Source organism: Bos indicus, chromosome 2 (genome assembly GCF_029378745.1).
Source record: "Bos indicus isolate NIAB-ARS_2022 breed Sahiwal x Tharparkar chromosome 2, NIAB-ARS_B.indTharparkar_mat_pri_1.0, whole genome shotgun sequence".
In the NCBI taxonomy this organism is placed as follows: domain Eukaryota; kingdom Metazoa; phylum Chordata; class Mammalia; order Artiodactyla; family Bovidae; genus Bos; species Bos indicus.
The window spans coordinates 27,337,649-27,365,092 of record NC_091761.1 but is presented as its reverse complement, the minus strand read 5'-3'; the positions used below and the strand labels follow the sequence as shown (position 1 = coordinate 27,365,092).

Here is a 27,444-nt window from a genome sequence, read left to right as displayed (position 1 = left end):
AAAAAAAAAAAAAAAGCCTGTGAGCTAAAAATTAAAAATTATCCAGCCACAAATCAAAGTATTGAGACACTTTAATTCTGCTCAAACGAGTTCTTTACTGAGTATGTGTCCTTTCAAAGTTGACAAGACCGAGCCTATGTTGTCACCCCTCTCCTGTTGGACAGTACAGCACTTTGATTATTCAGTCAATATGGGACCAGTTAACTCTGTGTCTGGCCCATTCAGAGCGATCAGTATTAATGCAACTTAATGTCAAATTTTTTAAAAAAATTTCACCTCTATTCCCTCTCCCCCAACCTCCCCAAAAGCATATAAAATCAAGAACTAATTCAGTTGATGTTATGGTAGATATAGGGCTACAAATTATTGGTGGTTTAGTTGCTAAGTTGTGTCCTACTCTTGTGACCCCATGGATTTCTGCCCACCAGCCTCCTCTGTCCATGGGATTCTCCAAGCAAGTATACTGGAGTGGGTTGCCATTTCCTTCTCCAGGGTATCTTCCCTACCCGGAATCAAATTCTGGTTTCCTGCATTGCAGGTGGATTCTTTACCAACTGAACTGCCCGGGGAGGCCCTATATAAATTATTGTACCCTCTTCAGTCATTCCTGTGTCCTAAAAAATTTTACAAGTACAGTTTGCTCTTGAGGTGTGTTGGGAATGGAGGGTGACACCCTGGTCTCTTTCTTCTATTTAGATCAATCATGGAAACGTTTATTATCAGACTGCTTTAGGCCTCTAATAAGAGTGTGATCTTTGGACAGAAATGGTTTCTGAATAAAGTATGAAATGCTAGTGAGACCTGCTCACCAGCAGCCCTGAGGAAATATTTTTTCCAGGCTAACAGAGCCCAGAAAGGTAGACAAGGAAGTGTAGAAAGGCTAAAGAAATTGATTTCCCATTGATAACTTACCATCACCCAGTATATCATAGAACTAAAGAATGGGTGGACTCCCTACACCAGGCCCAACGCTGTGCCAGGCAACAGTTGAGAATACAGGCTAGGGTTGCAGACATGTCCCCCACACAAACCCATGTGGATGCCAACACAATCAGAAGTGAGAAAACTTGCTTCATAAGCTTGGAGGTTATTTGCCATGGCAAGTGGAAGACATTTGGAGGACCTTAGCTGATGACTTGAGCTGATCTATCAACTGAGGGTAGATATTGTACCATAATAATTTAGGTGGTTTTTCAACCAGCTTACTCTTGAAAACTAAATGGAGGAACTTCCCTGGTGGCCCAGTGACTAAGACTACACTCCCTATGCAAGAGGCCTGGGTTCAATCCCTGGTGAGAGAATTAGATCCCATAGTCTGCAACTAAAAATCCCACATGCCACAGCTAAGACCTGGCATGGCCAAATAAATAAACAAATAAATGTTTTTAAAAACTAAATGGATTCATTTTGATATTTGGCAAAACTAATACAATTATGTAAAGTTTAAAAATAAAATAAAATTAAAAAAAAAAAAAACTAAATGGAGGAGTAATTTTTAAAAAGGGGGTTAAAATTCTATGAGGTCTCTTTCTTTTTTTTCCTAATGCTTTCTGAAAATAAGTTTGGAAGTAGGTATTTACAGCCTCATCAGAACATGTTGAACATTCAACTGTGGGTGTTAGATCAAGATGTTCATAAGTCATTTATAAACAAAACTCTAAAGCAGGGTTTCTCAACTTTAGCACTATCGACATTTGGGTCAAGTAATTCTTTGCTGTGGATTATCATGTTGATTATGGGATGTTTAGCAGTGTTCCTGGCCTCTGTTCACCAGATGCCAGCGGCATGGACACCCTAGTTATCACAGCTAAAAATGTCCCCCATTGCCAAATGCTTCCTGTGCGGCAACATCAGCCCCACTTGAGCACTAATGCTCTGAACCTATGGTTCTCAAAATTGTTTAGAAGATGAAGACCTAGAAATAACAATGTTCTTCATAGAATACCATGAGATATTGTCATCTTTAAAATGCCATTGTTTCACTGCTGAATGATTTTTCTAAAAGAAAAAGGCTTAATAACATTTAGGCTGCAGAAAATTATAATCTCCAATACACATGCCTAGGATGAATGATCAACAATTTCCTTGTGTATACCTTTAATTTTAATTTAAGTAAATAACAAAAATTTACAGAAAACTTGAGAATTGTCCTCCCTACAGCTGAGAAAAGGCAAACTTCAGTTTAGCTATAGAAAATTTCCATGCTTTTAACTAGTTATGTATTTGTTGTTGTTTACTAGCTAAGTTATGTCTGACTCTTCGTGACCCTGTGGACACAGCATACCAGGCCTCCCTGTCCCTCACTATCTTTCAAAGTTTGCCCAAGTTCATGTCCATTGAATCAGCGATGCCAATTACCTAGTTATAAGTTTCTTTAACTCTGGCCACTTTCAAACTATAATTTGTGCCAGAACCATATACTATTATTTCTTACTTGAAAGTTTTCCTTAATAGAGTCACTTATTTTTATTTTTAGATATTTAGTTTAAAAGAAATCATTATATTACTACAGAAAATTAAACAGGGTGAGTTATATTGCATTGGCCATAAAGTTCATTTAGGTTTCTCTGTAACACCTTATGAAAAAACCCAAACAAATTTTTTGGCTAACCCAATATTTTGTAAAATACACATTCACATAAATATATAACTCATTCCTGTTCATCTCACATCTAAAATCATCTTCATACCATACTTTGCAACCAGGAAAATAGTCTGATACTCACGTTCTATTAAAATTTTATGTGGAGTTAGAAGGCTCAAAAAACTTCATAACACTTTAATACTAAGGTACTTCCAAACCACTCTTCAGGTTTCTGTATTTTTATATTCAGCCTAATTATTCAAGGATAGAAGAGAAAAGGAAATTGTGTCTCTGTGCACATGAAACTTGTCATCCAGGATTGTACAATTTAGGAAGGAAAGGAAAATTAGTATTTACTGAGCACCTGTTACCTATATTGTGCTAAGCTCTTAGTACAACAATGGTTCCATTTATTTGACAGTTGCTGAGTACACAGGTGGCGCTAGTGGTAAAGAACCCACCTGCCAATGCAGGAGACATAAGAGATGTGGGTTCGATCTCTGGGTCAGAAAGATCCCCTGGAGGAGGGCATGGTAACCCACTGCAGTATTCTTGCCTGGAGAATCCCATCGACAGAGGAGCCTGAGGGGCTACGGTTAGACATGACTGAAATGACTTAGCACGCACACACTGTGTGCTGATGTTTTCTCAGGGCTTATACATGTGAGACAGAGAAGGCAATGACACCCCACTCCAGTACTCTTGCCTGGAAAATCCCATGGACGGAGGAGCCTGGTAGGCTGCAGTCCATGGGGTCGATAAGAGTCGGACACGACTGAGCGACTTCACTTTCACTTTTCACTTTCATGCATTGGAGAAGAAAATGGCAACCCACTCCAGTGTTCTTGCCTGGAGAATCCCAGGGATGGGGGAGCCTGGTGGGCTGCCGTGTATGGGGTCACACAGAGTCGGACACGACTGAAGCGACTTAGCAGCAGCAGCAGCAGAGAATAATCCAAGAATAGCAGTTAGAAAATAGCTTACCTAGGTCCCCAAGGAGTTCTCCTGCTTTCCCAAGGCTCATAGAAGTAATTAACTTTGCTGAAGGTCACAAGAGTTAATTGCAGTCCTGAAGCCTGCACCCTTTTCATTACACAGGGATCAGAATTATCTAGCTCCAAGATGATATGTGTGTGTTTTACCACTTCCCTCTTAACTACTCAGAGCAGACATTGACAATCAATCATGGCATGATTTTTCTACTGGGCCAAGTCCAGGGCCAAGAATCTTTCTCATTCCCAGTGCTCTAAGCAACTACGCCTTTGTCCATTTTCTTAATTTTCTAATGAGAAAACTGAGCACCCAGAGAAAGTTATACAACTGCATGAAGTCCTTTGGGCCCAGACCCAGAGCTGTGAACAGTCTTCTTCTTGCTAGATGTTTTTTCTACCAAACTGTATTGCTTCTTAGGAGTAAAAAAACCCAGAAACAGTTAGTCATCTTCTACCTAGCTGCCCCACTCCCCTATGTGAACAGACACTGCTTTTCCCAGTAGAGCAAACCCGTGGCACTCAAACAGCTCATGATGTGTCCACTGCCCTTGTTGTTTTTGTTGTTCAGTCTCTAAGTCATGTCCAGCATGTGGACTGCAGCACACCAGGCTTCCCTGTCCTTCTCTGTTTCCCAGAGTTTATTCTAACTCATGTCCATTGAGTCGATGATGCCATCCAACCCTCTCATCCTCTGTCACCCCCTTCTCCTCCTGCCCTCAATCTTTCCCAGCATCAGGGTCTTTTCCAGTGAACCAACTCTCTGCATCAGGTGGCCAAAGTATTGACGCTCCCACTACTCTGTGCGATGCCTAAGGACTTCTCCCAGTGGTAGAGTCACACGCCTTCGAAGAGTCAAATGATTGCCTGCCAACCTCTGCCAGTTATATGTGTGATTTTATCATTCACTATAAAAAAATACTAAATGACATACTAAGCAGAAGTGTAAAAACAAAAGAGCTTCTAAAACTATAGAAGTTAAACATTTGTGAAAACTAAAAAGCAGGTATAGTTGGCCCTCCCTACCCACAGTTTCTGCCTCCATGGGTTCAACCAACCATGAATTCACGCTGCTTGTTGTTTAGATCCAGAGTTAAGGAACCCATGAATACTGAGAGCGACTGTGAAGTGAATAAGTGAAGTCACTCAGTCGTGTCCGACTCTTTGCGACCCCATGGACTGTAGCCTACCAGGCTCCTCTGTTCATAGAATTTTCCAGGGAAGAATACTGGAGTGGGTTGCCATTTCCTTCTCCAAGGGATCTTCCTGACCCAGGGATCGAACCCAGGTCTCCCACATTGTAGGCAGATGCTTTACCATCTGAGCCACTAGGGAAGTCCCAAGAGAGCGACTGTACTAGGCAATTACATAGGGTCTTGAGCACCTGAGGATTTTGGTATCTTTGGGGGTCCTGGAACCAATCCCCCAGGGAGTCTGAGGAACAACTGTATCTAAAAGATTGCTATTGAATTAACTGTAGATAAGACAGCTCTGAAAGACTGGAGGAAAATTATAAAAACCCGAAAGTATTCTGCACTCATATTGCTTCCAAGTGGCTTTAAGTTTTCACTCTATTTTAAAGAAGCCCAAAGTAGAAATTATAGATTTAACACTTCAAAAATGGTGTATGCAAGAAAGGTCAACGAGAGAGCCTATATGTGAAAGGAAAACCCTTGGTCCTACCTCAAGAAAAATTGATAAACAAAGATGTATACATACATACATATATATATATACACCCACATACACAAATACACACATTCATACACATATGGGTTACATGTGTAACATTTTAATTATTGTCCTATTTCACTTCTTTTTCAACTATTAAAACTATTCCTTCCACTTTAATCAGATAATAATGGCCAAGCAACACATATGAATGTGTGAGTGTATGTATGTATGCTGCTGCTACTAAGTCACTTCAGTCGTGTCTGACTCTGTGCGACCCCATAGATGGCAGCCCACCAGGCTTCCCTGTCCCTGGGATTCTCCAGGCAAGAACACTGCAGTGGGTTGCCATTTCCTTCTCCAATGTATGAAAGTAAAAAGTGAAGGTGAAGTCACTCAGTCATGTCTGGCTCTTAGGGACCCCATGGACTGCAGCCTACCAGGCTCCTCCATCCATGGATTTTCCAGGCAAGAGTACTGGAGTGGGGTGCCATTGCCTTCTCCGGTATGTATGTATAGAATGTGTCATTGAACTTACATGGGCCAAGGATATTGGAAAACTATTTCCCAACAGTCTAGAAGGGCTGATTGTTTTTCAGAATCTCCTCTTAAGTGAGATAATGTGGAAACAATGTCAGACAAGGAATTAAGGATCCTGTTCAAGTTTTCATCTTGATACTAACTTACTTTTTGTGAACCTGTTCAAATCGCCTGTCTTCTCCCTTCTTTTGCTGCGTCTACTGTTGAATGTAATGAAGTGTTTTTTGGCAAAGTGTTTTTGTGTGCATCAATGAAAGCGCACAAAAAAAAAATGCCTTGAGAGGTTTAAAGCATTAGTCAGCACTGTTTCTAGTTTATTTGAAAATGATGGTTCATATATGTCAGTGAGGACATGATCAGACATGGGGGGCTTTAGATGGGGCACTGAGGCAGAGGAGGATTCTTTAAAGAAATAAAGCTTAAATCAAGAAGATGTCTGACTATTCAATATAGAACAGGAAAAGTTGCAAGTAATTCAGCTGCAGCATTTAGACAGAGACAGGAATCATATCCTGATGGCTAGCCTTTCACGGCCAAGTTTTCAGATTAAGATGATGCATGTGGGAAAACAATCCTGGCATGGCAGGTAGCCACATGAAAGCCATGCTGCCTGTGCATGACCCACCCCGTAAGCTCTTGATTCTTACTGTGCCTTGCCTTCAGAAACCATTGCAGAATTCTGTTATGTTCCCTGGTCTTCATTGGGTAAATGTGTGGACCTTCCTCTATACTTGGGTAAATTAGTCTGGAGTATGCACTAGGGTCAGAGAAGGCAATGGCACCCCACTCCAGTACTCTTGCCTGGAAAATCCCATGGACACAGGAGCCTGGTTGGCTGCAGTCCATGGGGTCGCACAGAGTTGGACACGACTGAAGCGACTTAGCAGCAGCAGCAGCAGTACCATCTCTTTCTCTCCACCACTATTCTCCTGTCCCCTGTGAAGAGCTACTGCTTCCTGTGTCTGGCTACCTTGACCTCTTTTTGACCTGATAGCATGCCAGCCACTTAAGAGGCATGAGCTATTGAGACAGAGACCAGACTGAATAATGAGATGACAGCATCTTCCATTAGAGCTGTGCTCACTATCAATGCTTCTGTAATCCGTAAGAGGGTCTGAGGGAAAACACAAAGAAAACCTTTCAAGACTGATTCAATTAAGAGCCTCCCAAGAGACACTGAGCACCAACAATGGAAAATTCAATATTGGGCTCACAGAAAGACATTTCTTTGCATAAATGTCCTTTTTATCTGATGGGTAAGGAAAAAATTCTGCAGCAACCTTTTGAAAAATATGGCATTTAACTTTAAAAAGAGGTCTTTCCTCTTTCAGGTTCTTTAATACCAGTATTCATAGGAAATTCATTAGGGGAGATGTGAGATTGTAAAATGAATGGTTGCTGTGTGGAAAACCAGTTGTTCACATGTACAGCTGAAGTCCAGCAGGCAATTACATGCATTTGTAACCCTGGGCAGTGTACAAAAAGTGGCTGTCAGGGTTGTTCCCGTAGTGTGGGTGCCAATGACCATTTTCTTTACCTTATAAGGAGTAAAATATGCAACCCCTCCCCAAAAACTGAGTTCAGTATGAAGCAGCATTCAGGGAACGAGCTGGTTTTCTTCGCCCTTCAAGTAGCATTGTAATAGTCAGTCATCACGTGTACAGTTTATAAAGGGCTTTTGAGCTGTATACAGGGAGATGTTTAACGAGATCCATTTCTGCAGCAGGATCAAAATGGGCTCATTGGGTGAATGTGAATTATTGTTCCTGTTTTAGGTGTGACAATAGCATTGTGGTTAGGTCTTTTTTCCAAGAGCTTGAAATATTTATAGATTAAATAATATTATGTCAAGGATTAGTTTCCAAATAATTTAAGGTAAGCAGGGAGAGGAAGATAGGGATGAAAACACATTGACTGTGAGTTGATTATCACTGAAGCTGCTGATGAGGGTTTATTGAGGTATTGGGGTCTTTATTATATTTCTCCTCATGTATATGTTTGAAATTTTCAACAATAGAAGTTAAAAACCAAAATATGAAAATTAGTTCTAGTTTATACACAAGATGAGAGACTCCTATTTTGAATTGATGGACTTAAGGTGAGATTCCCTCTGTGACAAATGAAGTTGGGTACAGAAGTCAAGCATTGTTCTTTGCTAATAGTTATCTGGGTAGAGCACATTGCATCTGACCAACAAGAAGAGGTATGAATCAGCTGCGTTCTGCGTGCAGTTATTGACAGATGGTGTGAAAATTTTAAATGACAGATGGTGGTAATTACTAAACAATAAACAATAGCTATTTATGTGGAACCAAACAGATAATAGCTACTTTTTGTCCCTGGTGACGTGTCTAAATTTTGTTATATAATTGGTATTTTAACATCATGATAGGTGTGTTCTTCTAAGAATATGGAAGTTTAGTCTATGGCCATACTACCCTGAATGTGGACACTCTCATCTGATCTCAAAAACGAAGCAGGGTCGGGCTTAGCACTTGGATGGGAGAATATGGAAGTTTAGGACTTTAGAGAGTTTTGTTTCCAGCTTTCTGCTTCTCCTTAATGTTCTTTTAGAAGGATTTCAGTTCAGTTCAGTTCAGTTCAGTCGCTCAGTCACCTCCGACTCTTTGAGACCCCATGAATTGCAGCACACCAGGCCTCCCTGTCCATCACCAACTCCCGGAGTTCACTCAGACTCACGGCCATCGAGTCAGTGATGCCATCCAGCCATCTCATCCTCTGTCATCCCCTTTTCCTCCTGCCCCCAATCCATCCCAGCATCAGAGTCTTTTCCAATGAGTCAACTCTTCTCATGAGGTGGCCAAAGTACTGGAGTTTCAGCTTGAGCATCATTCCTTACAAAGAAATCCCAGGGCTGATCTCCTTCAGAATGGACCGGTTGGATCTCCTTGCAGTCCAAGGGACTCTCAAGAGTCTTCTCCAACACCACAGTTCAAAAGCATCAATTCTTCGGGGCTCAGCCTTCTTCACAGTCCAACTCTCACATCCATACATGACCATGGGAAAACCATAGCCTTGACTAGACGAACCTTTGTTGGCAAAGTAATGTCTCTGCTTTTGAATATGCTATCTAGGTTGGACAGAACTTTCCTTCCAAGGAGTAAGCGTCTTTTAATTTCATGGCTGCAGTCACCATCTGCAGTGATTTTGGAGCCCCCAAAAATAGAAAGATTAGATTTACAATAGTACATTAGTTTTAGGTGTACAACATGAAAGTGACAGTTGCTCAGTCATGTCCAACTCTTTGCGACTCCATGGACTATACAGTCCATGGAATTCTCTAGCCCAGAGTACTGGACTGGGTTGCCATTCCCTTCTCCAGGAGATCTTCCGAAGCCAGGAATCAAACCCAGGTCTCCTGCGTTGCGGGCGGATTCTTTACTATCTGAGCCACCAGGAAAGCCCAAGTGTACAACACAGTGATTCAATATTTTTATAGATTACACTGTACCTCATAAAGTTTTAAGCTCTGGCTTAGTGTTAACTATCATTCCTGAGAATAAAACTTGAGTGTATTAAATTAAACAAGCAATCCATTGAGGGGGTAGACCTGGGACCAAGCACAACACTGAACACTGTAACTGAGAATTTGTATCGTGGATGTTTTAATAGGTTATAGGTCAAAGAAAATTTCATGAGGTTCTGTTTTATTATCAAGCATAAATTATCAAAAGCTTACGCAGGCTCTGGGCTACCTGCCAGGGACACAAAAATATGTATGATACCTCTTCTCAAGGAGCTTGTGATCCAGTTCTGACATTAGACAGCAAGTCCCAGTCCACAGCTGGCAGCAAAGAGTAGTAAAGAGAAGTATACAATTTTGTGGTGAGGGTGCAGTAGAAGCTTTGGCTAATTCTGATCGGGGATGCCAGGATGCTGATAAAGTGGTATTTGAGCTGGGACTTGAGGAATAAATATGTGATCAATTGAAGGAGGATACACCATCCTAAGGTAACAGGTAAATGAAAGCAGAGAGGGGAGAACACAGTATGAAATGCAACAGAATGTGACCCAAGGACTAGGAAATTGAGTGTATATTCCTACATTTATAATGCATATAATAAGACAGTCCTTATTATGAAAGGCAAGTAAGGCAAGAACTGAGAAGGCCCAAGGGTTCATGCCCCTACCTCCAGCAAGTCAAGAAGGTGGTGGATGGCTTGTCCCACATTATCTAAAGTATTTTTCTTTTGTTCTCAATTCTTTTATGCTGTTATTGTATTTTTGCTGAGTACAAATAGCTGAATCCTTAGTGTATATTATATAACACAACTGATTCTACTGTCTAGCAAGGTATGATGAGGATGGGAAAGAATGTGCCAAAGAGAGGGAAGATGGAAGAACCAGCACTTAGGGCAATGCTACTTATATGCCCCAGGTCAAATTAGGAACTGATGTGGACAAGTTCAATATGGCAAAAAAGAGTGAGGGGAAGATTAATCTTGTGTCCTTTCCCAAAATTTGGGCACATTTGGTACCTAATAAGGGGGAAATCCCACGGATTTTCAGTCATATACACATGGTTTAAAGATACTTCCCACAAAGTCGATTCTCAGCAGATGCAAATAAATGTTGATCAAGTCCAATGTGAAGAAAAAAGAAAACTGGAAAGGAATTGACTTTATTTTTTTTTTTATTTTTAAACTTTACAATATTGTATTGGTTTTGCCAAATATCAAAATGAATCCGCCACAGGTATACATGTGTTCCCCATCCTGAACCCTCCTCCCTCCTCCCTCCCCATACCATCCCTCTGGGTCATCCCAGTGCACCAGCCCCAAGCATCCAGTATCGTGCATTGAACCTGGACTGGTGACTCGTTTCATACATGATAGTATACATGTTTCAATGCCATTCTCCCAAATCTCCCCACCCTCTCCCTCTCCCACAGAGTCCATAAGACTGTTCTACACATCAGTGTCTCTTTTGCTGTCTCGTATACAGGGTTATTGTTACCATCTTTCTAAATTCCATAGATATGTGTTAGTATACTGTATTGGTGTTTTTCTTTCTGGCTTACTTCACTCTGTATAATAGGCTCCAGTTTCATCCATCTCATTAGAACTGATTCATATGATTTCTTTTTAATGGCTGAGTAATACTCCATTGTGTATATGTACCACTGCTTTCTTATCCATTCATCTGCTGATGGACATCTAGGTTGCTTCCATGTCCTGGCTATTATAAACAGTGCTGCGATGAACATTGGGGTACACGTGTCTCTTTCCCTTCTGGTTTCCTCAGTGTGTATGCCCAGCAGTGGGATTGCTGGATCATAAGGCAGTTCTACTTCCAGTTTTTTAAGGAATCTCCACACTGTTCTCCATAGTGGCTGTACTAGTTTGCATTCCCACCAACAGTGTAAGAGGATTCCCTTTTCTCCACACCCTCTCCAGCATTTATTGCTTGTGGACTTTTGGATCGCAGCCATTCTGACTGGCGTGAAATGGTACCTCATAGTGGTTTTGATTTGCATTTCTCTGATAATGAGTGATGTTGAGCATCTTTTCATGTGTTTGTTAGCCATCTGTATGTCTTCTTTGGAGAAATGTCTATTTAGTTCTTTGGCCCATTTTTTGATTGGGTCATTTATTTTTCTGGAGTTGAGCTGTAGGAGTTGCTTGTATATTTTTGAGATTAGTTGTTTGTCAGTTGCTTCATTTGCTATTATTTTCTCCCATTCTGAAGGCTGTCTTTTCACCTTACTGATAGTTTCCTTTGTTGTGCAGAAGCTTTTAAGTTTAATTAGGTCCCATTTGTTTATTTTTGCTTTTATTTCCAATATTTTGGGAAGCGGGTCATAGAGGATCCTGCTGTGATATATGTCGGAGAGTGTTTTGCCTATGTTCTCCTCTAGGAGTTTTATAGTTTCTGGTCTTACATTTAGATCTTTAATCCATTTTGAGTTTATTTTTGTGTATGGTGTTAGAAAGTGTTCTAGTTTCTTTCTTTTACAAGTGGTTGACCAGATTTCCCAGCACCACTTGTTAAAGAGATTGTCTTTAATCCATTGTATATTCTTGCCTCCTTTGTCAAAGATAAGGTGTCCATATGTGCGTGGATTTATCTCTGGGCTTTCTATTTTGTTCCATTGATCTATATTTCTGTCTTTGTGCCAGTACCATACTGTCTTGATGACTGTGGCTTTGTAGTAGAGCCTGAAGTCAGGTAGGTTGATTCCTCCAGTCCCATTCTTCTTTCTCAAGATAGCTTTGGCTATTCGAGGTTTTTTGTATTTCCATACAAATTGTGAAATTATTTGTTCTAGCTCTGTGAAGAATACAGTTGGTAGCTTGATAGGGATTGCATTCAATCTATAAATTGCTTTGGGTAGTATACTCATTTTCACTATATTGATTCTTCCAATCCATGAACATGGTATATTTCTCCATCTATTAGTGTCCTCTTTGATTTCTTTCACCAGTGTTTTATAGTTTTCTATATATAGGTCTTTAGTTCCTTTAGGTAGATATATTCCTAAGTATTTTATTCTTTCCGTTGCAATGGTGAATGGAATTGTTTCCTTAATTTCTCTTTCTGTTTTCTCATTATTAGTGTATAGGAATGCAAGGGATTTCTGTGTGTTGATTTTATATCCTTCAACTTTACTATAATCATTGATTAGTTCTAGTAATTTTCTGGTGGAGTCTTTAGGGTTTTCTATGTAGAGGATCATGTCATCTGCAAACAGTGAGAGTTTTACTTCTTCTTTTCCAATTTGGATTCCGTTTATTTCTTTTTCTGCTCTGATTGCTGTGGCCAAAACTTCCAAAACTATGTTGAATAGTAATGGTGAAAGTGGGCACCCTTGTCTTGTTCCTGACTTTAGAGGAAGTGCTTTCAATTTTTCACCATTGAGGATAATGTTTGCTGTGGATTTGTCATATATAGCTTTTATTCTGTTGAGGTATGTTCCTTCTATTCCTGCTTTCTGGAGAGTTCTTATCATAAATGGATGTTGAATTTTGTCAAAGGCTTTCTCTGCATCTATTGAGATAATCATATGGTTTTTAATTTTTCAATTTGTTAATGTGGTGTATTACATTGATTGATTTGCGGATATTGAAGAATCCTTGCATCCCTGGGATAAAGCCCACTTGGTCATGGTGTATGATCTTTTTAATGTGTTGTTGGATTCTGATTGCTAGAATTTTGTTAAGGATTTTTGCATCTATGTTCATCAGTGATATTGGCCTGTAGTTTTCTTTTTTTGTGGGATCTTTGTCAGGTTTTGGTATTAGGGTGATGGTGGCCTCATAGAATGAGTTTGGAAGTTTACCTTCCTCTGCAATTTTCTGGAAGAGTTTGAGCAGGGTAGGTGTTAGCTCTTCTCTAAATTTTTGGTAGAATTCAGCTGTGAAGCCGTCTGGACCTGGGCTTTTGTTTGCTGGAAGATTTTTGATTACAGTTTCAATTTCCGTGCTTGTGATGGGTCTGTTAAGATTTTCTATTTCTTCCTGGTCGAGTTTTGGAAAGTTGTACTTTTGTAAGAATTTGTCCATTTCTTCCACGTTGTCCATTTTATTGGCATATAATTGTTGATAGTAGTCTCATGATCCTTTGTATTTCTGTGTTGTCTGTTGTGATCTCTCCATTTTCATTTCTAATTTTATTGTTTTGATTTTTCTCCCTTTGTTTCTTGATGAGTCTGGCTAATGGTTTGTCAATTTTATTTATCCTTTCAAAGAACCAGCTTTTGGCTTTGTTGATTTTTGCTATGGTCTCTTTTGTTTCTTTTGCATTTATTTCTGCCCTAATTTTTAAGATTTCTTTCCTTCTACTAACCCTGGGGTTCTTTATTTCTTCCTTTTCTAGTTGCTTTAGGTGTAGAGTTAGGTTATTTATTTGACTTTTTTCTTGTTTCTTGAGGTATGCCTGTATTGCTATGAACTTTCCCCTTAGGACTGCTTTTACAGTGTCCCACAGGTTTTGGGTTGTTGTGTTTTCATTTTCATTCGTTTCTATGCAAATTTTGATTTCTTTTTTGATTTCTTCTGTGATTTGTTGGTTATTCAGCAGCGTGTTGTTCAGCCTCCATATGTTGGAGTTTTTAATCGTTTTTCTTCTGTAATTGAGATCTAATCTTACTGCATTGTGGTCAGAAAAGATGCTTGGAATGATTTCTATTTTTTTGAATTTACCAAGGCTAGCTTTATGGCCCAGGATGTGATCTATCCTGGAGAAGGTTCCATGTGCGCTTGAGAAAAAGGTGAAATTCATTGTTTTGGGATGAAATGTCCGATAGATATCAATTAGGTCTAACTGGTCTATTGTATCGTTTAAAGTTTGTGTTTCCTTGTTAATTTTCTGTTTAGTTGATCTATCCATAGGTGTGAGTGGGGTATTAAAGTCTCCCACTATTATTGTGTTATTGTTAATTTCTCCTTTCATACTTGTTAGCATTTGTCATACATATTGCAGTGCTCCCGTGTTGGGTGCATATATATTTATAATTGTTATATCTTCTTCTTGGATTGATCCTTTGATCATTAGGTAGTGACCTTCTTTGTCTCTTTTCACAGCCTTTGTTTTAAAGTCTATTTTATCTGATATGAGTATTGCTACTCCTGCTTTCTTTTGGTCCCTATTTGCATGGAAAATCTTTTTCCAGCCCTTCACTTTCAGTCTGTATGTGTCCCCTGTTTTGAGGTGGGTCTCTTGTAGACAACATATGTAGGGGTCTTGTTTTTGTATCCATTCAGCCAGTCTTTGTCTTTTGGTTGGGGCATTCAACCCATTTACGTTTAAGGTAATTACTGATAAGTATGATCCCATTGCCATTTACTTTATTGTTTTGGGTTCGAGTTTATACACCGTTTTTGTGTTTCCTGTCTAGAGAATATCCTTTAGTATTTGTTGGAGAGCTGGTTTGGTGGTGCTGAATTCTCTCAGCTTTTGTTTGTCTGTAAAGCTTTTGATTTCTCCTTCATATTTGATTGAGATCCTTGCTGGGTACAATAATCTGGGCTGTAGGTTATTTTCTTTCATCACTTTAAGTATGTCTTGCCATTCCCTCCTGGCTTGAAGAGTTTCTATTGAAAGATCAGCTGTTATCCTTATGGGAATTCCCTTGTGTGTTATTTGTTGTTTTTCCCTTGCTGCTTTTAATATTTGTTCTTTGTGTTTGATCTTTGTTAATTTGATTAATATGTGTCTTGGGGTATTTCACCTTGGGTTTATCCTGTTTGGGACTCTCTGGGTTTCTTGGACTTGAGTGATTATTTCCTTCCCCATTTTAGGGAAGTTTTCAACTATTATCTCCTCAAGTATTTTCTCATGGTCTTTCTTTTTGTCTTCTTCTTCTGGGACCCCTATGATTCAAATGTTGTAGTGTTTAATATTGTCCTGGAGGTCTCTGAGATTGTCCTCATTTCTTTTAATTCGTTTTTCTTTTTTCCTCTCTGATTCATTTATTTCTACCATTCTATCTTCTAATTCACTAATCCTATCTTCTGCCTCTGTTATTCTACTATTTGTTGCCTCCAGAGTGTTTTTAATTTCATTTATTGCAGTATTCATTATATATTGACTCTTTTTTATTTCTTCTAGGTCCTTGTTAAACCTTTCTTGCATCTTCTCAATCCTTGTCTCCAGGCTATTTATCTGTGATTCCATTTTGATTTCAAGATTTTGGATCAATTTCACTATCATTATTCGGAATTCTTTATCAGGTAGATTCCCTATCTCTTCTTCTTTTGTTTGGTTTGGTGGGCATTTATCCTATTCCTTTATCTGCTGGGTATTCCTCTGTCTCTTCATCTTGTTTAAATTGCTGTGTTTGGGGTGTCCTTTCTGTATTCTGGCAGTTTGTGGAGTTCTCTTTATTTTGGCATTTCCTCACACTGTGACTTGTTAAGGTTTCTTGGTTAGGGAAGCTTGTGTCGGTGTTCTGGTGGGTGGAGCTGGATTTCTTCTCTCTGGAGTGCAATGAAGCGTCCAGTAATGAGTTATGAGATGTCTGTGGTTTTGGGGTGACTTTGGGCAGCCTGTATCTTGGAGCTCAGGGCTGTGTTCCTTTGTTGCTGGAGAATTTGTTTGGTATGTCTTGCCCTGGAACTTGTTGGCCCTTGTGTGGTGCTCGGTTTCAGTGTAGGTATGGAGGCATTTGATGAGCTCCTGTCAATTAATGTTCCCTGGAGTCAGGAGTTCCCTGAAGTCAGGGTTTGGACTTAAGATTCCTGCTTCCAGTTATTGGTCTTATTTTTACAGTAGTTTCAGAACTTCTTCTTCTATACAGCACCATTGATAAAACATCTACGTTAAAGATGAAAAGTTTCTCTGCCGTGAGGGTCACCCAGAGAGGTTCACAGCGTTACATGGAGAATAGAAGAGGGAGGAGGGAGTTAGAGGTGACCTGGATGAGATGAGGTGGAATCAATAGAGGAGAAAGTGGGCTAGCCAGTAATCACTTCCTTTTGTGCACTCCACAACTGGACCGCTCAGAGATGTTCACGGAGTTATACAGAGAAGAGAAGAAGGAGGAAGGAGGCAGAGGTGGCCAAGAGGATAAAAGTGGGGAATGAAAAGGAGGGAGACAGATCCAGCCAGTAATCAGTTCCCTAAGTGTTCTCCACCGTCTGGAACATACAGAAATTCACAGAGTTGGGTAGAGTAGAGAGGGGTTAGGAAGGAGACACAGGTGATCTCATGGAGAAAAAGGAGAGTCCAAAGGGAGAGAGAGCAGTCAAGCCAGTAATCTCGCTCCCTAGTGAAAAATGGGTACTGAAGATTGGGTTCCTAAAGGTACAAAATTGGTAACAAATACATAAAGGCAAAAATAAAAAATCTAGAGTAGAGTTTGGAATTTCAAAAATACAATGTTAAAGAAAAGAAGAAGGAAAAGAAAGAGAGAGGAAAACAAAAACAAAAACAAAGTCGCAAAAATTATAAAGAAAATATAGGTATAAAATTGATAACAAATACCAAAAAGCAAAAGTTAAAATTCTAGAGTTTGGAATTTCAAAAATACAATGTTAAAAAAAAGAAGAAGAAAAAGCAAGAGAGAAAAAAAAACAAACAAAAACAAAGTCACAAAAATTATAAAGAAAATATAGGTACAAAATTGATAACAAATACCAAAAAGCATAAATTAAAAATCTAGAGTTCAGTTTGGAATTTCAGGTATACAATATTATATAAAAGAAGAAGAGAAAGAAAGAGAGAAAAAAAAAAGTCACAAAAATTATTTTAAAAAAAATATAGGTACAAGATTGATAACAAATACCAAAAAGCTAAAATTAAAAATCTAGAGTAGAGTTTGGAATTGAATTCCAAAAATACAGTGTTAAAGAAAAGAAGAAAAAAAAATCAAGGTCAAAAAAATTATAAAAAACATATATATGAAGTTTGATTTTTAAAAAAATAGGGTCTTTTTTTTTTTTTTGCAAAGTAATAGTAGGTTATAAAAGTGAAAATTAAAGGAATAATAGAGGACTTAAAATTTTTTTTAAAACTTAAAAAAAGAAAGAAAGAATGATTGTAAAAATAGTAAAAATATATCTAGGACTTTCTCTGGTTTTGTTGTCGGTATTGTGGGTTCAGTTCATTTTTGGCTAGTTCCTTGTTCCTGCTTTTATTTCTCAAGATCTATAGGCCCCTTCCTATGTAGACGGTACTAACCACAGGGTTTTAATCTATTGCCTGTAGCTTCCAAGGCGGTTCCCTCTGTTATCGCTTCTTCTGTTTGCTGGTCTCTTCAGTGTCTGGTTTCCGCCGTGACACAAAGGGGACGGTGGAGGACACTTTTTTTGTGTTTTTTAGGCTCACTTGTTCAGTCACGCTGTGGGGAGGGAGGGACGCTGCAAATAACACTGGCGTGCGCTCGCAACACCTCAGCCACACTGGGTCTGCCCCGGCTCCCAGCGTGTGTAGCCTCCCTGCCCACACTGCTCAGGCTCTAGGCTGCTCCACCGGGAACCATCCATGGCCGGCCCTGGGCTGCTCGCACCTCCCAGGTCCAAGCCGCTCAGGTTCAGGCACTCGGGTAGTCCCCAGAGGCGCAGACTCAGTTGGGCCTGCGTTTTGTGCCCTTCCCAGGTCCGAGCAGCTCAGGTGATGAGGTGTTTGGCGAGCACGATTGCTGCGACTTATCGCCTCCCCGCCCCTCGGTTATCTAGGTGTACAACCGGCGCAGCTTCTCAGGCGGATGTTGACCATCCAGACCCCCAAGAAGTCTTAGTTAGCAAAGAAGCCTGCTTACAGTTTTATAGATAGTGTTTCTCTGGGGCTGCGATTGCCCTCTTCTGGCTCTGGCTGCCTGTTACCGGAGGGGGATGGTCTGCAGCCGGCTATCTCTGTTCAGTCCTTTGTTCCGTGCGCGGGCCTGGCGGTGTCTTAGGTTAGGGCTGCCTTTTCATGTGGTAGATTTCCCACAGTCTGGTTTGCTAGCCCAAATTATTTCACTCAGATAGCGCTTGGGGTATTCAGGCCAAATCCTTTAAGCGATGCAGCCAGCGCCATGCCTCCCTGCCCAGCCCCCGCTTGCTAGTGGCGTGCGCAGGCGTCTGCGCTGCTTCTCAGTGGGGGAGTTACCGTAGGGCTCGTAATCAGCGAGTTTTAATTGTTTATTTATTTTTCCTCCCTGTTATGTTGCCCTCTGTGCTTCCAAGGCTCCGCACAGATTCAGCAGTGAGAAGGTTTCTTGGTGTTTGGAAACTTCTCTCTTTTTAAGACTCCCTTCCCAGGATGGAACTCCGTCCCTCCCTCTTTTGTCCCTTTTTTTGTCTTTTATATTTTTTCCTACCTCCTTTCGAAGACTTGGGTTGCTTTTCTGGGTGCCTGATGTCCTCTGCCGGCATTCAGAAGTTGTTTTGTGGAATTTACTCGGCGTTTAAATGTTCTTTTGACGAATTTGTGGGGGAGAAAGTTTTCTCCTCGTCCTACTCCTCTGCCATCTTAGCTCCTCCCAGGAATTGACTTTATTTTCTTAACTTTTCCCAGATAGCCTGAAATTTCTACACAATATATATTACATTCAGAATTAGAAAATACCAAAGCCGTTCTAATTTCCATTCATTTATGGGCAAATTTCATTTATCCCACAAATCTTTGAAATCCTGCTATTTGCTGAACACTCTACTAGGTATTTGAGACCAACGTGAAAAGGTAAAGCTTGCAGTCCCTACCTTCATGAAGCTGTCAGTCTAGGGAGGCAGATGTCAATCACACAGCTACAGGTAGGTGTGACAAATGGGCCGCTCTGAGGATCCAGCCTATTCCGAGAGTCAGAGAATGGTTCCCTAAGGAATGACTGTGAAGCTGCCATCTGAAGAATGAGTCTGGGTCAGCTTGGGCACTGGGGGTTCTTGTATCTACTGGACAATTGAGGAAGTGTTTTGAAATGGTTCACATTGATAGTCTAAATTTTAAAAATATACATAATCTGAGTTATCTGGATGACCCCAAATACTGCTACATGATTTCATTACTCACATTTCCTTTTTGTTATTGTTGTTAATTAATTAAAGTGTTCCTTTATTTCTCTGGACTTTGTGATGTTTATGGAATTGGTAAGTTTTTGTTTAATTTTTATTTTATATTGGAGCATAGTTGATTAACAATTTTGAGTTAGTTTCAGGTGTACAGCAAAGTGATTCAGTTACATATATACATGTATCTATCTTTCAAATTCTTTTCCCATTTAGGTTTTTACAGAATATTGAGCAGATTTCCCTGTGCTATACAATAGGTCCTTGTTGGTTATCTACAGTGGGGAAGGGTGGAGGGAGGGATAGATTGGGAATGTGGGACTGATGAGTTCACGTTGCCTTTTTGTTTGTAATCATCGTGCAGCAAGGTCTAACTTGGGGACTAGTCTATTTAGAAGCCTGTTACAGTAACTGCCTAGGTAGGAGTTGATGGTGGCAGAGTGTAGTAGGGAAGACAGAAGTAAATGGTTTCCAAATGAATTTAGGAGATTGATGGGGTGTGCAGTCACATTGGTTATAGAGAAGATGGATAAAGGAGTTGGAACTGTAAATGGGCAACCCCACAATTTTTACTTAAGTAACTCAATGAGGGCTAAAGCCGTTTACTGAAGTAAGGAGATGGTGGTTAACAGAATGAGTGCTGGACAAACCCAGTATATCTTCAGATCCTGGGCCTGTCCCTGTGACTGCATGACTCTGGGTAAATTACCTACCCAGTCTAAACTCTTCTGTAAAATTTGGGGATAAAAACAATAGTATATCTCTGGAGTTATGATGATTACGAATAAGAGTGGCAGCAGTTGTGGCAGTGGTGTTACATGTAATAGGAATAGGTGGGGAAAAATATAAATTTGGTTTTGGAGATGCCTTGTAAATAACCCAGAGGAGGTACCAATCAGGCAGGGGTGTGTGTGTGTGTGTGTGTGTGTGTGTGTGTGTGCGCGCGCGCGCGCGCGCACAGGAGTATTTCAAAACAAAACAAAAGACAAACTTGGCTGGAAAACCGCACTGAAGAATCACAAGCATGATTTTGACTGTGTGCTCATTTGTTTCATTAGAGCAGGCTGGTAATGAGATCAAAGGTCACAGAGAAATCAGCAAAATTGTTATTTCAGGACCACTCAGGCGGGCGCACTTTAATGGCACGTCACTCTTCATCTCCAAAGACCATAAATGTGATCACCACATTCAGGAATCAGCAGCCGTGATATTCTAAGCATTGATTCCTTGGTACGAGAGGCATGTAAATAACATAGACGTTCTCAGGTTATATAGTTGGCATCTGAAAACATCAGTTTCAGCATAGCATTTGTTTCAAAGGATGAGCACATTCTTGGCAGCCGCATGGTTGTCGAGGGCCCAGGCTCCAAGGAAAATAGTCACGGCTTTACGGGGAAAAAAGTTGAGCTTTGACTTCAGTGTCATTTGTCGTGCCCTGCAGAGGAAGAAACAAATCACAGTGGCTGATGATAAAAATGCACAGTGTTAGCATGTTGTTGGTTTTGCAGTTTGCTTTGGTTGTGGGTGTTCCAGTGTTCACTTGAAAGGCCTTCCAAAGCCTCTCTGTAGTAGCCTCAATGTGACGTGCCATCTCCTTCATTGCTTAGCATCCTAATAATTTTATTTTCAGGGGCCTAATGTTCTCATTTTTTTCCTGTTGCGTGTCTAATGCTTCTGCGAAAATGAACGTCTCGGCAGTAAACAGACCCAAAACAATGATAGCAGGATGCACTGAAAAATTATATCTATGGGTATAAATATCATGAGGCAAGTGTGAAAAGCTGCCTGGCTCTATCTGTACTTATAGATCCGTGTATCCAGCAGGGATCCTCTGGGGGCTGCTGAAGGGAGGGCCACACCTGCTGTCGGCTTTCTTGGAAAGAGAATTGGTCAAGCATCCCCTGTTATCAGGACCTAGGGTTCTCTACGGTGCTCGGGCAGATGTAAAGCAGGTCAGATGCACATAATCGTTGCACTCTTAGAGCTTATGCTTTAAAGTGAGAGGCAGTGGAATCATGGGAAAGTATCTAAAATGAAATAGACACACATTAAAAGATAAGTCATAGAGAGAGGCCAGGCACAGGAAACTCCCTGGGGTGTGAAGAGTGTTGGCCTGTTTCTGGAACAGAAAGAAGCTTGATGAACAAGAGGGTGACGGTCGGACCTGAGGTTGGAGAGGTAGGAGGGGCCCAAGATTAGGGATTTTTATGGGCCTAGGGATGTGTTTGGGATTTTAGTCTAATTGCAGTGGCAGTGTTGGAAGGATCGAAGCAGAAGAGTAATTCAAATGATTACAGTTATTCCTGAGATCTTCAGTATCACAGCTTCAGAACAGTAGGATGGCTCCCTGCTGCCGCTCAACATCCTTCTTGGGATGAGTGCTTATTTGAAATTTCAACTGCCTTTTCAGGCAGACTGATTTTCCCTTATCTCAATATCCTCTGTGAGGAAGGGGTTGGTTGTCCCATGGCCTCACACTCCATGGGGCCATTCCTAACCCTCCCGGTTAAAGTAGAGTAATATTTGTGTCCATATTTATATCTGCCATCCTGATGTAAGAGGCAACTTGAGGTAAGGTCGAACAGACAGTGAGTTACTAGCTGGAGCCGTGTGAGAGTTGCTTTTCAAAAATGAACATGAAAATCTTTTATATAGTCTCCTCTGGTGTTTTAAACATAACAAGCCCAGTGATATATCTTAGACAACTTGGCAATATTGATTGAATCTAAAGGGGAATATTCTTATCAAGTAAAAATCTATAATGATCACTGTTCTCTCTTTAGCAAGTTGGATATTAAGTGATCTGAGTCATCATAACTGGGTGATGAATCACAGACACTCACCAAGGACACTCCATGCAGGGTACCTAAAAGGCCAGTTAAGTGTGGGGTATTAGGGGACTTCCCTGACAGTCAGTGTTTAAGACTTCGCCTTCCGATACAGGGTGTGTGGGTTCAATCCCTGTTTGGGGAACTAGGATGCCATATGCCCCAGGGCCAAAAAAACAAAACATAAAGCAGAAGCAGTATTGTAACAAATTCAATGAAGACTTGAAAAAAAAAAAAAGTGTGTGCTTAGGACACAAACAAAGTGGGCTATAACATTTTCTTTTAATATTTTTACATTTCAACAAGAATTGACTTGATTTCCCATGCCAAAAAAAAAAAAAAGATTTTTAGGAATTTTCTTACTGTTTTATGGTTTGGAATCACTTTTAATATCAATTATGTGTGGGCAGGGATAAGGACACCATCATCTCTTCCAGCTTTGGGCTTCTTGATCTGCATCTGTGGACACTGCTTCTTTTGTGTCGGGCTTTACTTATTGTCTGAATGAGTTCACAAGCTCATGCTTCAGACTTGCTTCAAAGAACAATTTCTGCAAAATCCTGGGAGGTTAAGCATAAACTTTGTGTAACCCAAAGGAGGGTAATCAAGGCGCAGGGAAGAGTGGGGTCCTCAGCTTTCTCTGAATCAGGACAGTTTGTAACCTCCAGTTTGGGGGTTCTGATGCCAGGGCACCATTGTTCTCATTAAAGTAGGAGAAGGGACATTTTAAACATTTCACGAAAAGCCTGGTAAATATCATTCAGCCACATGCAAATATAAATGACCCAGAAGCATCATGTCTACTGAAAGCAGAAATGGTTGATCAGAAGTTATTCAGAATTATTTGTGGATTTTTAAAAAAACAAGTCAGAAAAGGAAATAGAGAATGAAAGAGGCAGTTCCCAAACTTGTCTGCACATTTGAATCATCTGGGGACCTTTCGAAGATCACACCACTGAAGCAATACCCCAGACTATTTGAATGACAATTTCTAGAGGCCATCACAGGTGTCAGTATGATTGATGCTCCCCAGGGAATTCCAGCGAACCACAGGCCTGGGAGCCACCAGCCTACAGGACAGGCTCACTGAAGTGCACAAGGTGGGACCTGGAGAAACCAGGTTTCTAAATTCTACAGATTAGGGGGGAATTCGTTTTAAACTGAAAAACACCATCTGACTAAAAACTGATTTTGAACATTCTCAGTGAACATACTATGTATATTTATATTAATACAAACTCCAGACGTCACATGTATATTTAAATAATTCCTGAACCAAAAATGTATGCCAGAAAGCCAGTATTTGACTGCAAGGAGATCCAACCAGTCCATCCTAAAGGAAATCAGTCCTGAATATTCACTGATGCTGAAGCTGAAACTCCAGTACTTTGGCCACCTGATGCGAAGAACTGACTCATTGGAAAAGACCCTGATGCTGGGAAAGATTGAAGGTGGGAGAAGGGGATAACAGGATGAGATGGTTGGATGGCATCACCGACTCGATGGACATGAGTCTGAGTGAACTCCGGGAGTTGGTGATGGACAGGGAGGCCTGGCGTGCTGCAGTGCATGGGGTCGCAAACAGTCGGACACGACTGAGTGACCGAACTGAACTGCTGTGTGCTTCACCCCAGCCTCTTCATCTTCACCTTGTGGCCCCCAGGACAAGAATGCAAATGGAAGCCCACCTCTCTGCCACTGGGCTCAGGTAGGATCTCAGTTTGAGGAAGAGTTGGGGAGAATAATCTGAAAGGTCCATCTGACCTCCTGAGTTTTTGTTTTTTTTTCGATTTGTCTCTTTAGTACCACCTGAGTGCCATGCTAAGGATGCTTGCTTATAGAAACGTGAATCCTAAAACCAACAGCTGTGGCTCAGATTCGAGCTCGCTCCATGTGTACACTTTGGGCGTCTTCCTAAAGGTGTTCAGCCCCAGCATCGAAGATTCAGCTTCGCCTCTCCTCCTGCTGACAATGGGACGCAAAGAGATATTTTTTAACTTAACTTGAAAGTGTAAAAGTGTTTCTTATATCATCATTCTTGAAAAAAGTTCTCAAGTGTTTTCTCTCTTTATAAGAATAGTACATACATTTGGAAAATGTAGAAAATCTTATATTTTAAATTACTAGAATCAGAAGTAACCAATGTGGACATTTTGGAATATTTCCTTTTAATCACATTTTGTATTCAAAAACTGAGTATCATACTACATATGATTTAATATGATTTTTTTCACTTTTCACTAAGTTGTGAGGATTCTCCTATGCCATTAAACAAAAGACATAATTTTAATGTATGACTAACATTCCACCATATAGATATGCATCCTAACCATCTATTTGTTTCTTTTTTACTGTTAAAGAGAGTACTGCATGCATATTCCTGAACTTAGAAATATATGTACTCCTCACCTGCATTCATCCGCTGTGACCCCTTGCAGTACTCATGACATTTATTTACACACATGCATTTCTCTTACATTTGCCAAATCATCTGAAAGTGGGTTGCAGATGTCATTGATACATCAGCCCCCAAATTTTGGCATAAGTATCTCTTATTTTAATGTGGCATTGATTGGATTATAAGCACAGTGGAACATTTCATTCATGTTTTCAAATGTCATTTGTATTTCCTCCGTGATCTGTTCATATCCTCTCCCTACTTTTCCATTGATGATGTAGCACTTTACTCATCAACATCTATGATGTATGTGAGTGAAAGCTGTACCAGATTGCCACCCAAATGCCACTCAGACCTCCTAACGAGGTGCTAGGTGCTGTACACAGGGATAGCCAATGGTGTGTAAGAAATTTTCTCTGTGATTTAGGGTAAGGCCTTGGCTAATGCTGTTACTGTCAGTGACAGAACTCTAATAATATTCAGCTCACTAACTGCAAACATTCTGTTTGTGACCAGGGACTATGGGAAGAAGTAACTGAGGTTGAATGGATAAGTATAGTTAAACAGCAGAGAAGGCAATGGCAACCCACTCTAGTATTCTTGCTTGGAAAATCCCATGGATAGAGGAGCCTGGCAGGCTACAGTCCATGGGGTCTGCAAAGAGTCAGACACAGCTGAGTGCACACGCACACACACACTCACTCTAACTAGTAGGAGCAGAGTATCTTGTCCTGCCAGTTAAATTTTTTTTTTTTTTTTTTTTGGTTTTTAGATGAAGCCCCCAGGAAACTGTGTTGTTGTTGTTGAGTCACTCAGTCATGTCTGACTTTTTGCAACCCCAGGGGCTGAAGAACTCCAGGCTTCCCTGTCCTTCAGTATTTCCCAGAGTTTGCTCAAATTTATGTCCATTGAGTCGGTGATGCCATCCAACCTTCTCATCCTCTATTGCCCCCTTCGCCTCCTGCCCTCAATCTTTCCCAGCATCAGGATCTTTCCCAGTAAGTGGGCCCTTCGCATCAGGTGGCCAAAGTATTGGAGCTTTAGCCTTTAAAGTATTCAAAGATGAGTTTTAACAAATAAAACCACTTGTCCAAGGGCCACTACCTTGATTTATCTTCAGTTGGGATTTCTGCAAAAGAACTGTTTGCTGTCCTGAAACTGCACACCCTGGCTGAGCGGCCATCCTGGGACCACCTGAGTCAGATGCTGGGGTGGGGGGCTCTAGGTTTGCTGCAGCTTGGCCTTCCCTCTCTGCAAGGTAGGGTTTGTAATTCTTGCTTCCACAGTAAATGGTTAGAATACGCACCTGTGCTGAATTTGCCAGCAAATAAATCACACTGGGCAGATTTGCAACAGGCAGTAACAGGTGGAAGCAGCTCAGTTTCAGGTCCTGAGCTTTGCACAGCCGCTTCCCTCTCCACTTCCAGGGCACAACTGTTTGTCTTGCGGCTCTCTTTTTATTAGTGTAACATTTAATCCCAGGAACGGGGTGGTATTAAATGTCACGTTGAGTTTGTACAAGGCCTGGTCCTGATTCAAGATTCAGGCTGGAGCACGGCCCCAGGAAAGCAGGCCTCCTGTTTCTTCCTTCCTCTGTCTGCCCGTTTCCCATCCCCACATCACCTCTCTCTCTACCCTCTTTCCCCATCCTCTTTCCATTTCTTCCTGCCCCCAAAGACAGGATTTGCAGGTGTTGCACCCATAGTTTTCAGAAGCTGTCTCTTATATCTTGCAGACACATTTATTTCACAAAATCATGAAATAAGAAAGTAACAGAAGTGCAGAGACCAGGTGGGTCTCACAGTTCTTAGGCTGGTTATTAGCTCTAAATCCCAGGAACCCTGATGAAAACAGCCCCAAACATGCCAACAAACCCCCGTTCCAGGGACAAAAGTGATCAAATCAAATGTGCTTAGGATGTGTGTTCAGTTGGCCTCTCTGCCATCTCAGAAATCTCCACGCCCATAACCACAGTTGAATTTAGCAAGCTGCTGCTTTTGTTCAGAGAGAATAAAAGCTTCTGTCTTTGGAGGCAGCGCTGTGAGCAGACATCATCCCAGAGAGGCAGAGGCTTCGCCACCACTGGACGCCCTGCTCTGCCCTGTGAGCAGCTCTCCTCCTCAGCACTCCCAGGAGCCAGCCACCCCCACCCCACTCATATAAAACCTGCCCGCCTCGGGGGACAGGGGGACCAGCTGGTGTGCCCACAGACAGTGCTGTCAGTCACCATCTCCTCATCCAGAGCAGGAAGCTGGGACTTCAAGGAGAACCACCCCAGCCAAGCCGGGCTGCCCCTCTGCAGCTCTGAGGAGGTGGCTTTCAGGAAATCCATCCATCGCTACAAAAATGTGTTACCTTCTTTGCCCTAGATAGACCTTCAGAGGCTTTGGATAGCACTTGGCTATTGAAGGCAAAAGGAGAAAGGGGTGGCAGAGGATGAGATCATTTGCATCACCTACTCGATGGACATGCATTTGAGCAAACTCTGGGAGACAGTGGAGGACAGAGGAGCCTGACATGCTGCATTCCAGGCGGTCGCAGAGTCAGACATGACTTAGCAACTGAACAGCAACAATAGCAATAAATTATCATTCTCATTGGATTTCCTCAAATTTTAACTTAAACTGATATTTATTTATGGAATTATATACATGTTATAGTTAAATTTCATTATAGAAACGTCATGGAATATGAAACACCACAAAGAAAAAAAAGTCCCATAGTTCTGAAATAACTGCTGTTCATAATTTGATATCTTTGTTTCTAACATTTTATATGCTTAAAATTACATCTTCTTCTTTACCAAAATGGGCTCATTCTGCACATACTGTTTTATAGCTTTGTTTTTCTCATTTAACATTGTACCATAAACTTTTTTCCATTTCATTAAGTATTCTTCTATAACATAATTTTATTAGCTACGAGTATTTCATCTTATGAGAAGATCATTGTTTATTCATAAGTACTCTATTTTTAGGCATTATCT

The 27,444-nt window shown here is 40.8% G+C and overlaps 1 protein-coding gene across 3 annotated transcripts in view; it reads left to right on the top strand.

Annotated features, from left to right (window-relative positions):
• The window catches only part of CERS6 (ceramide synthase 6), a 359,336-nt gene that overhangs the window by 314,778 nt on the left and 17,114 nt on the right, over positions 1-27,444 (top strand). The window lies entirely within an intron of this gene.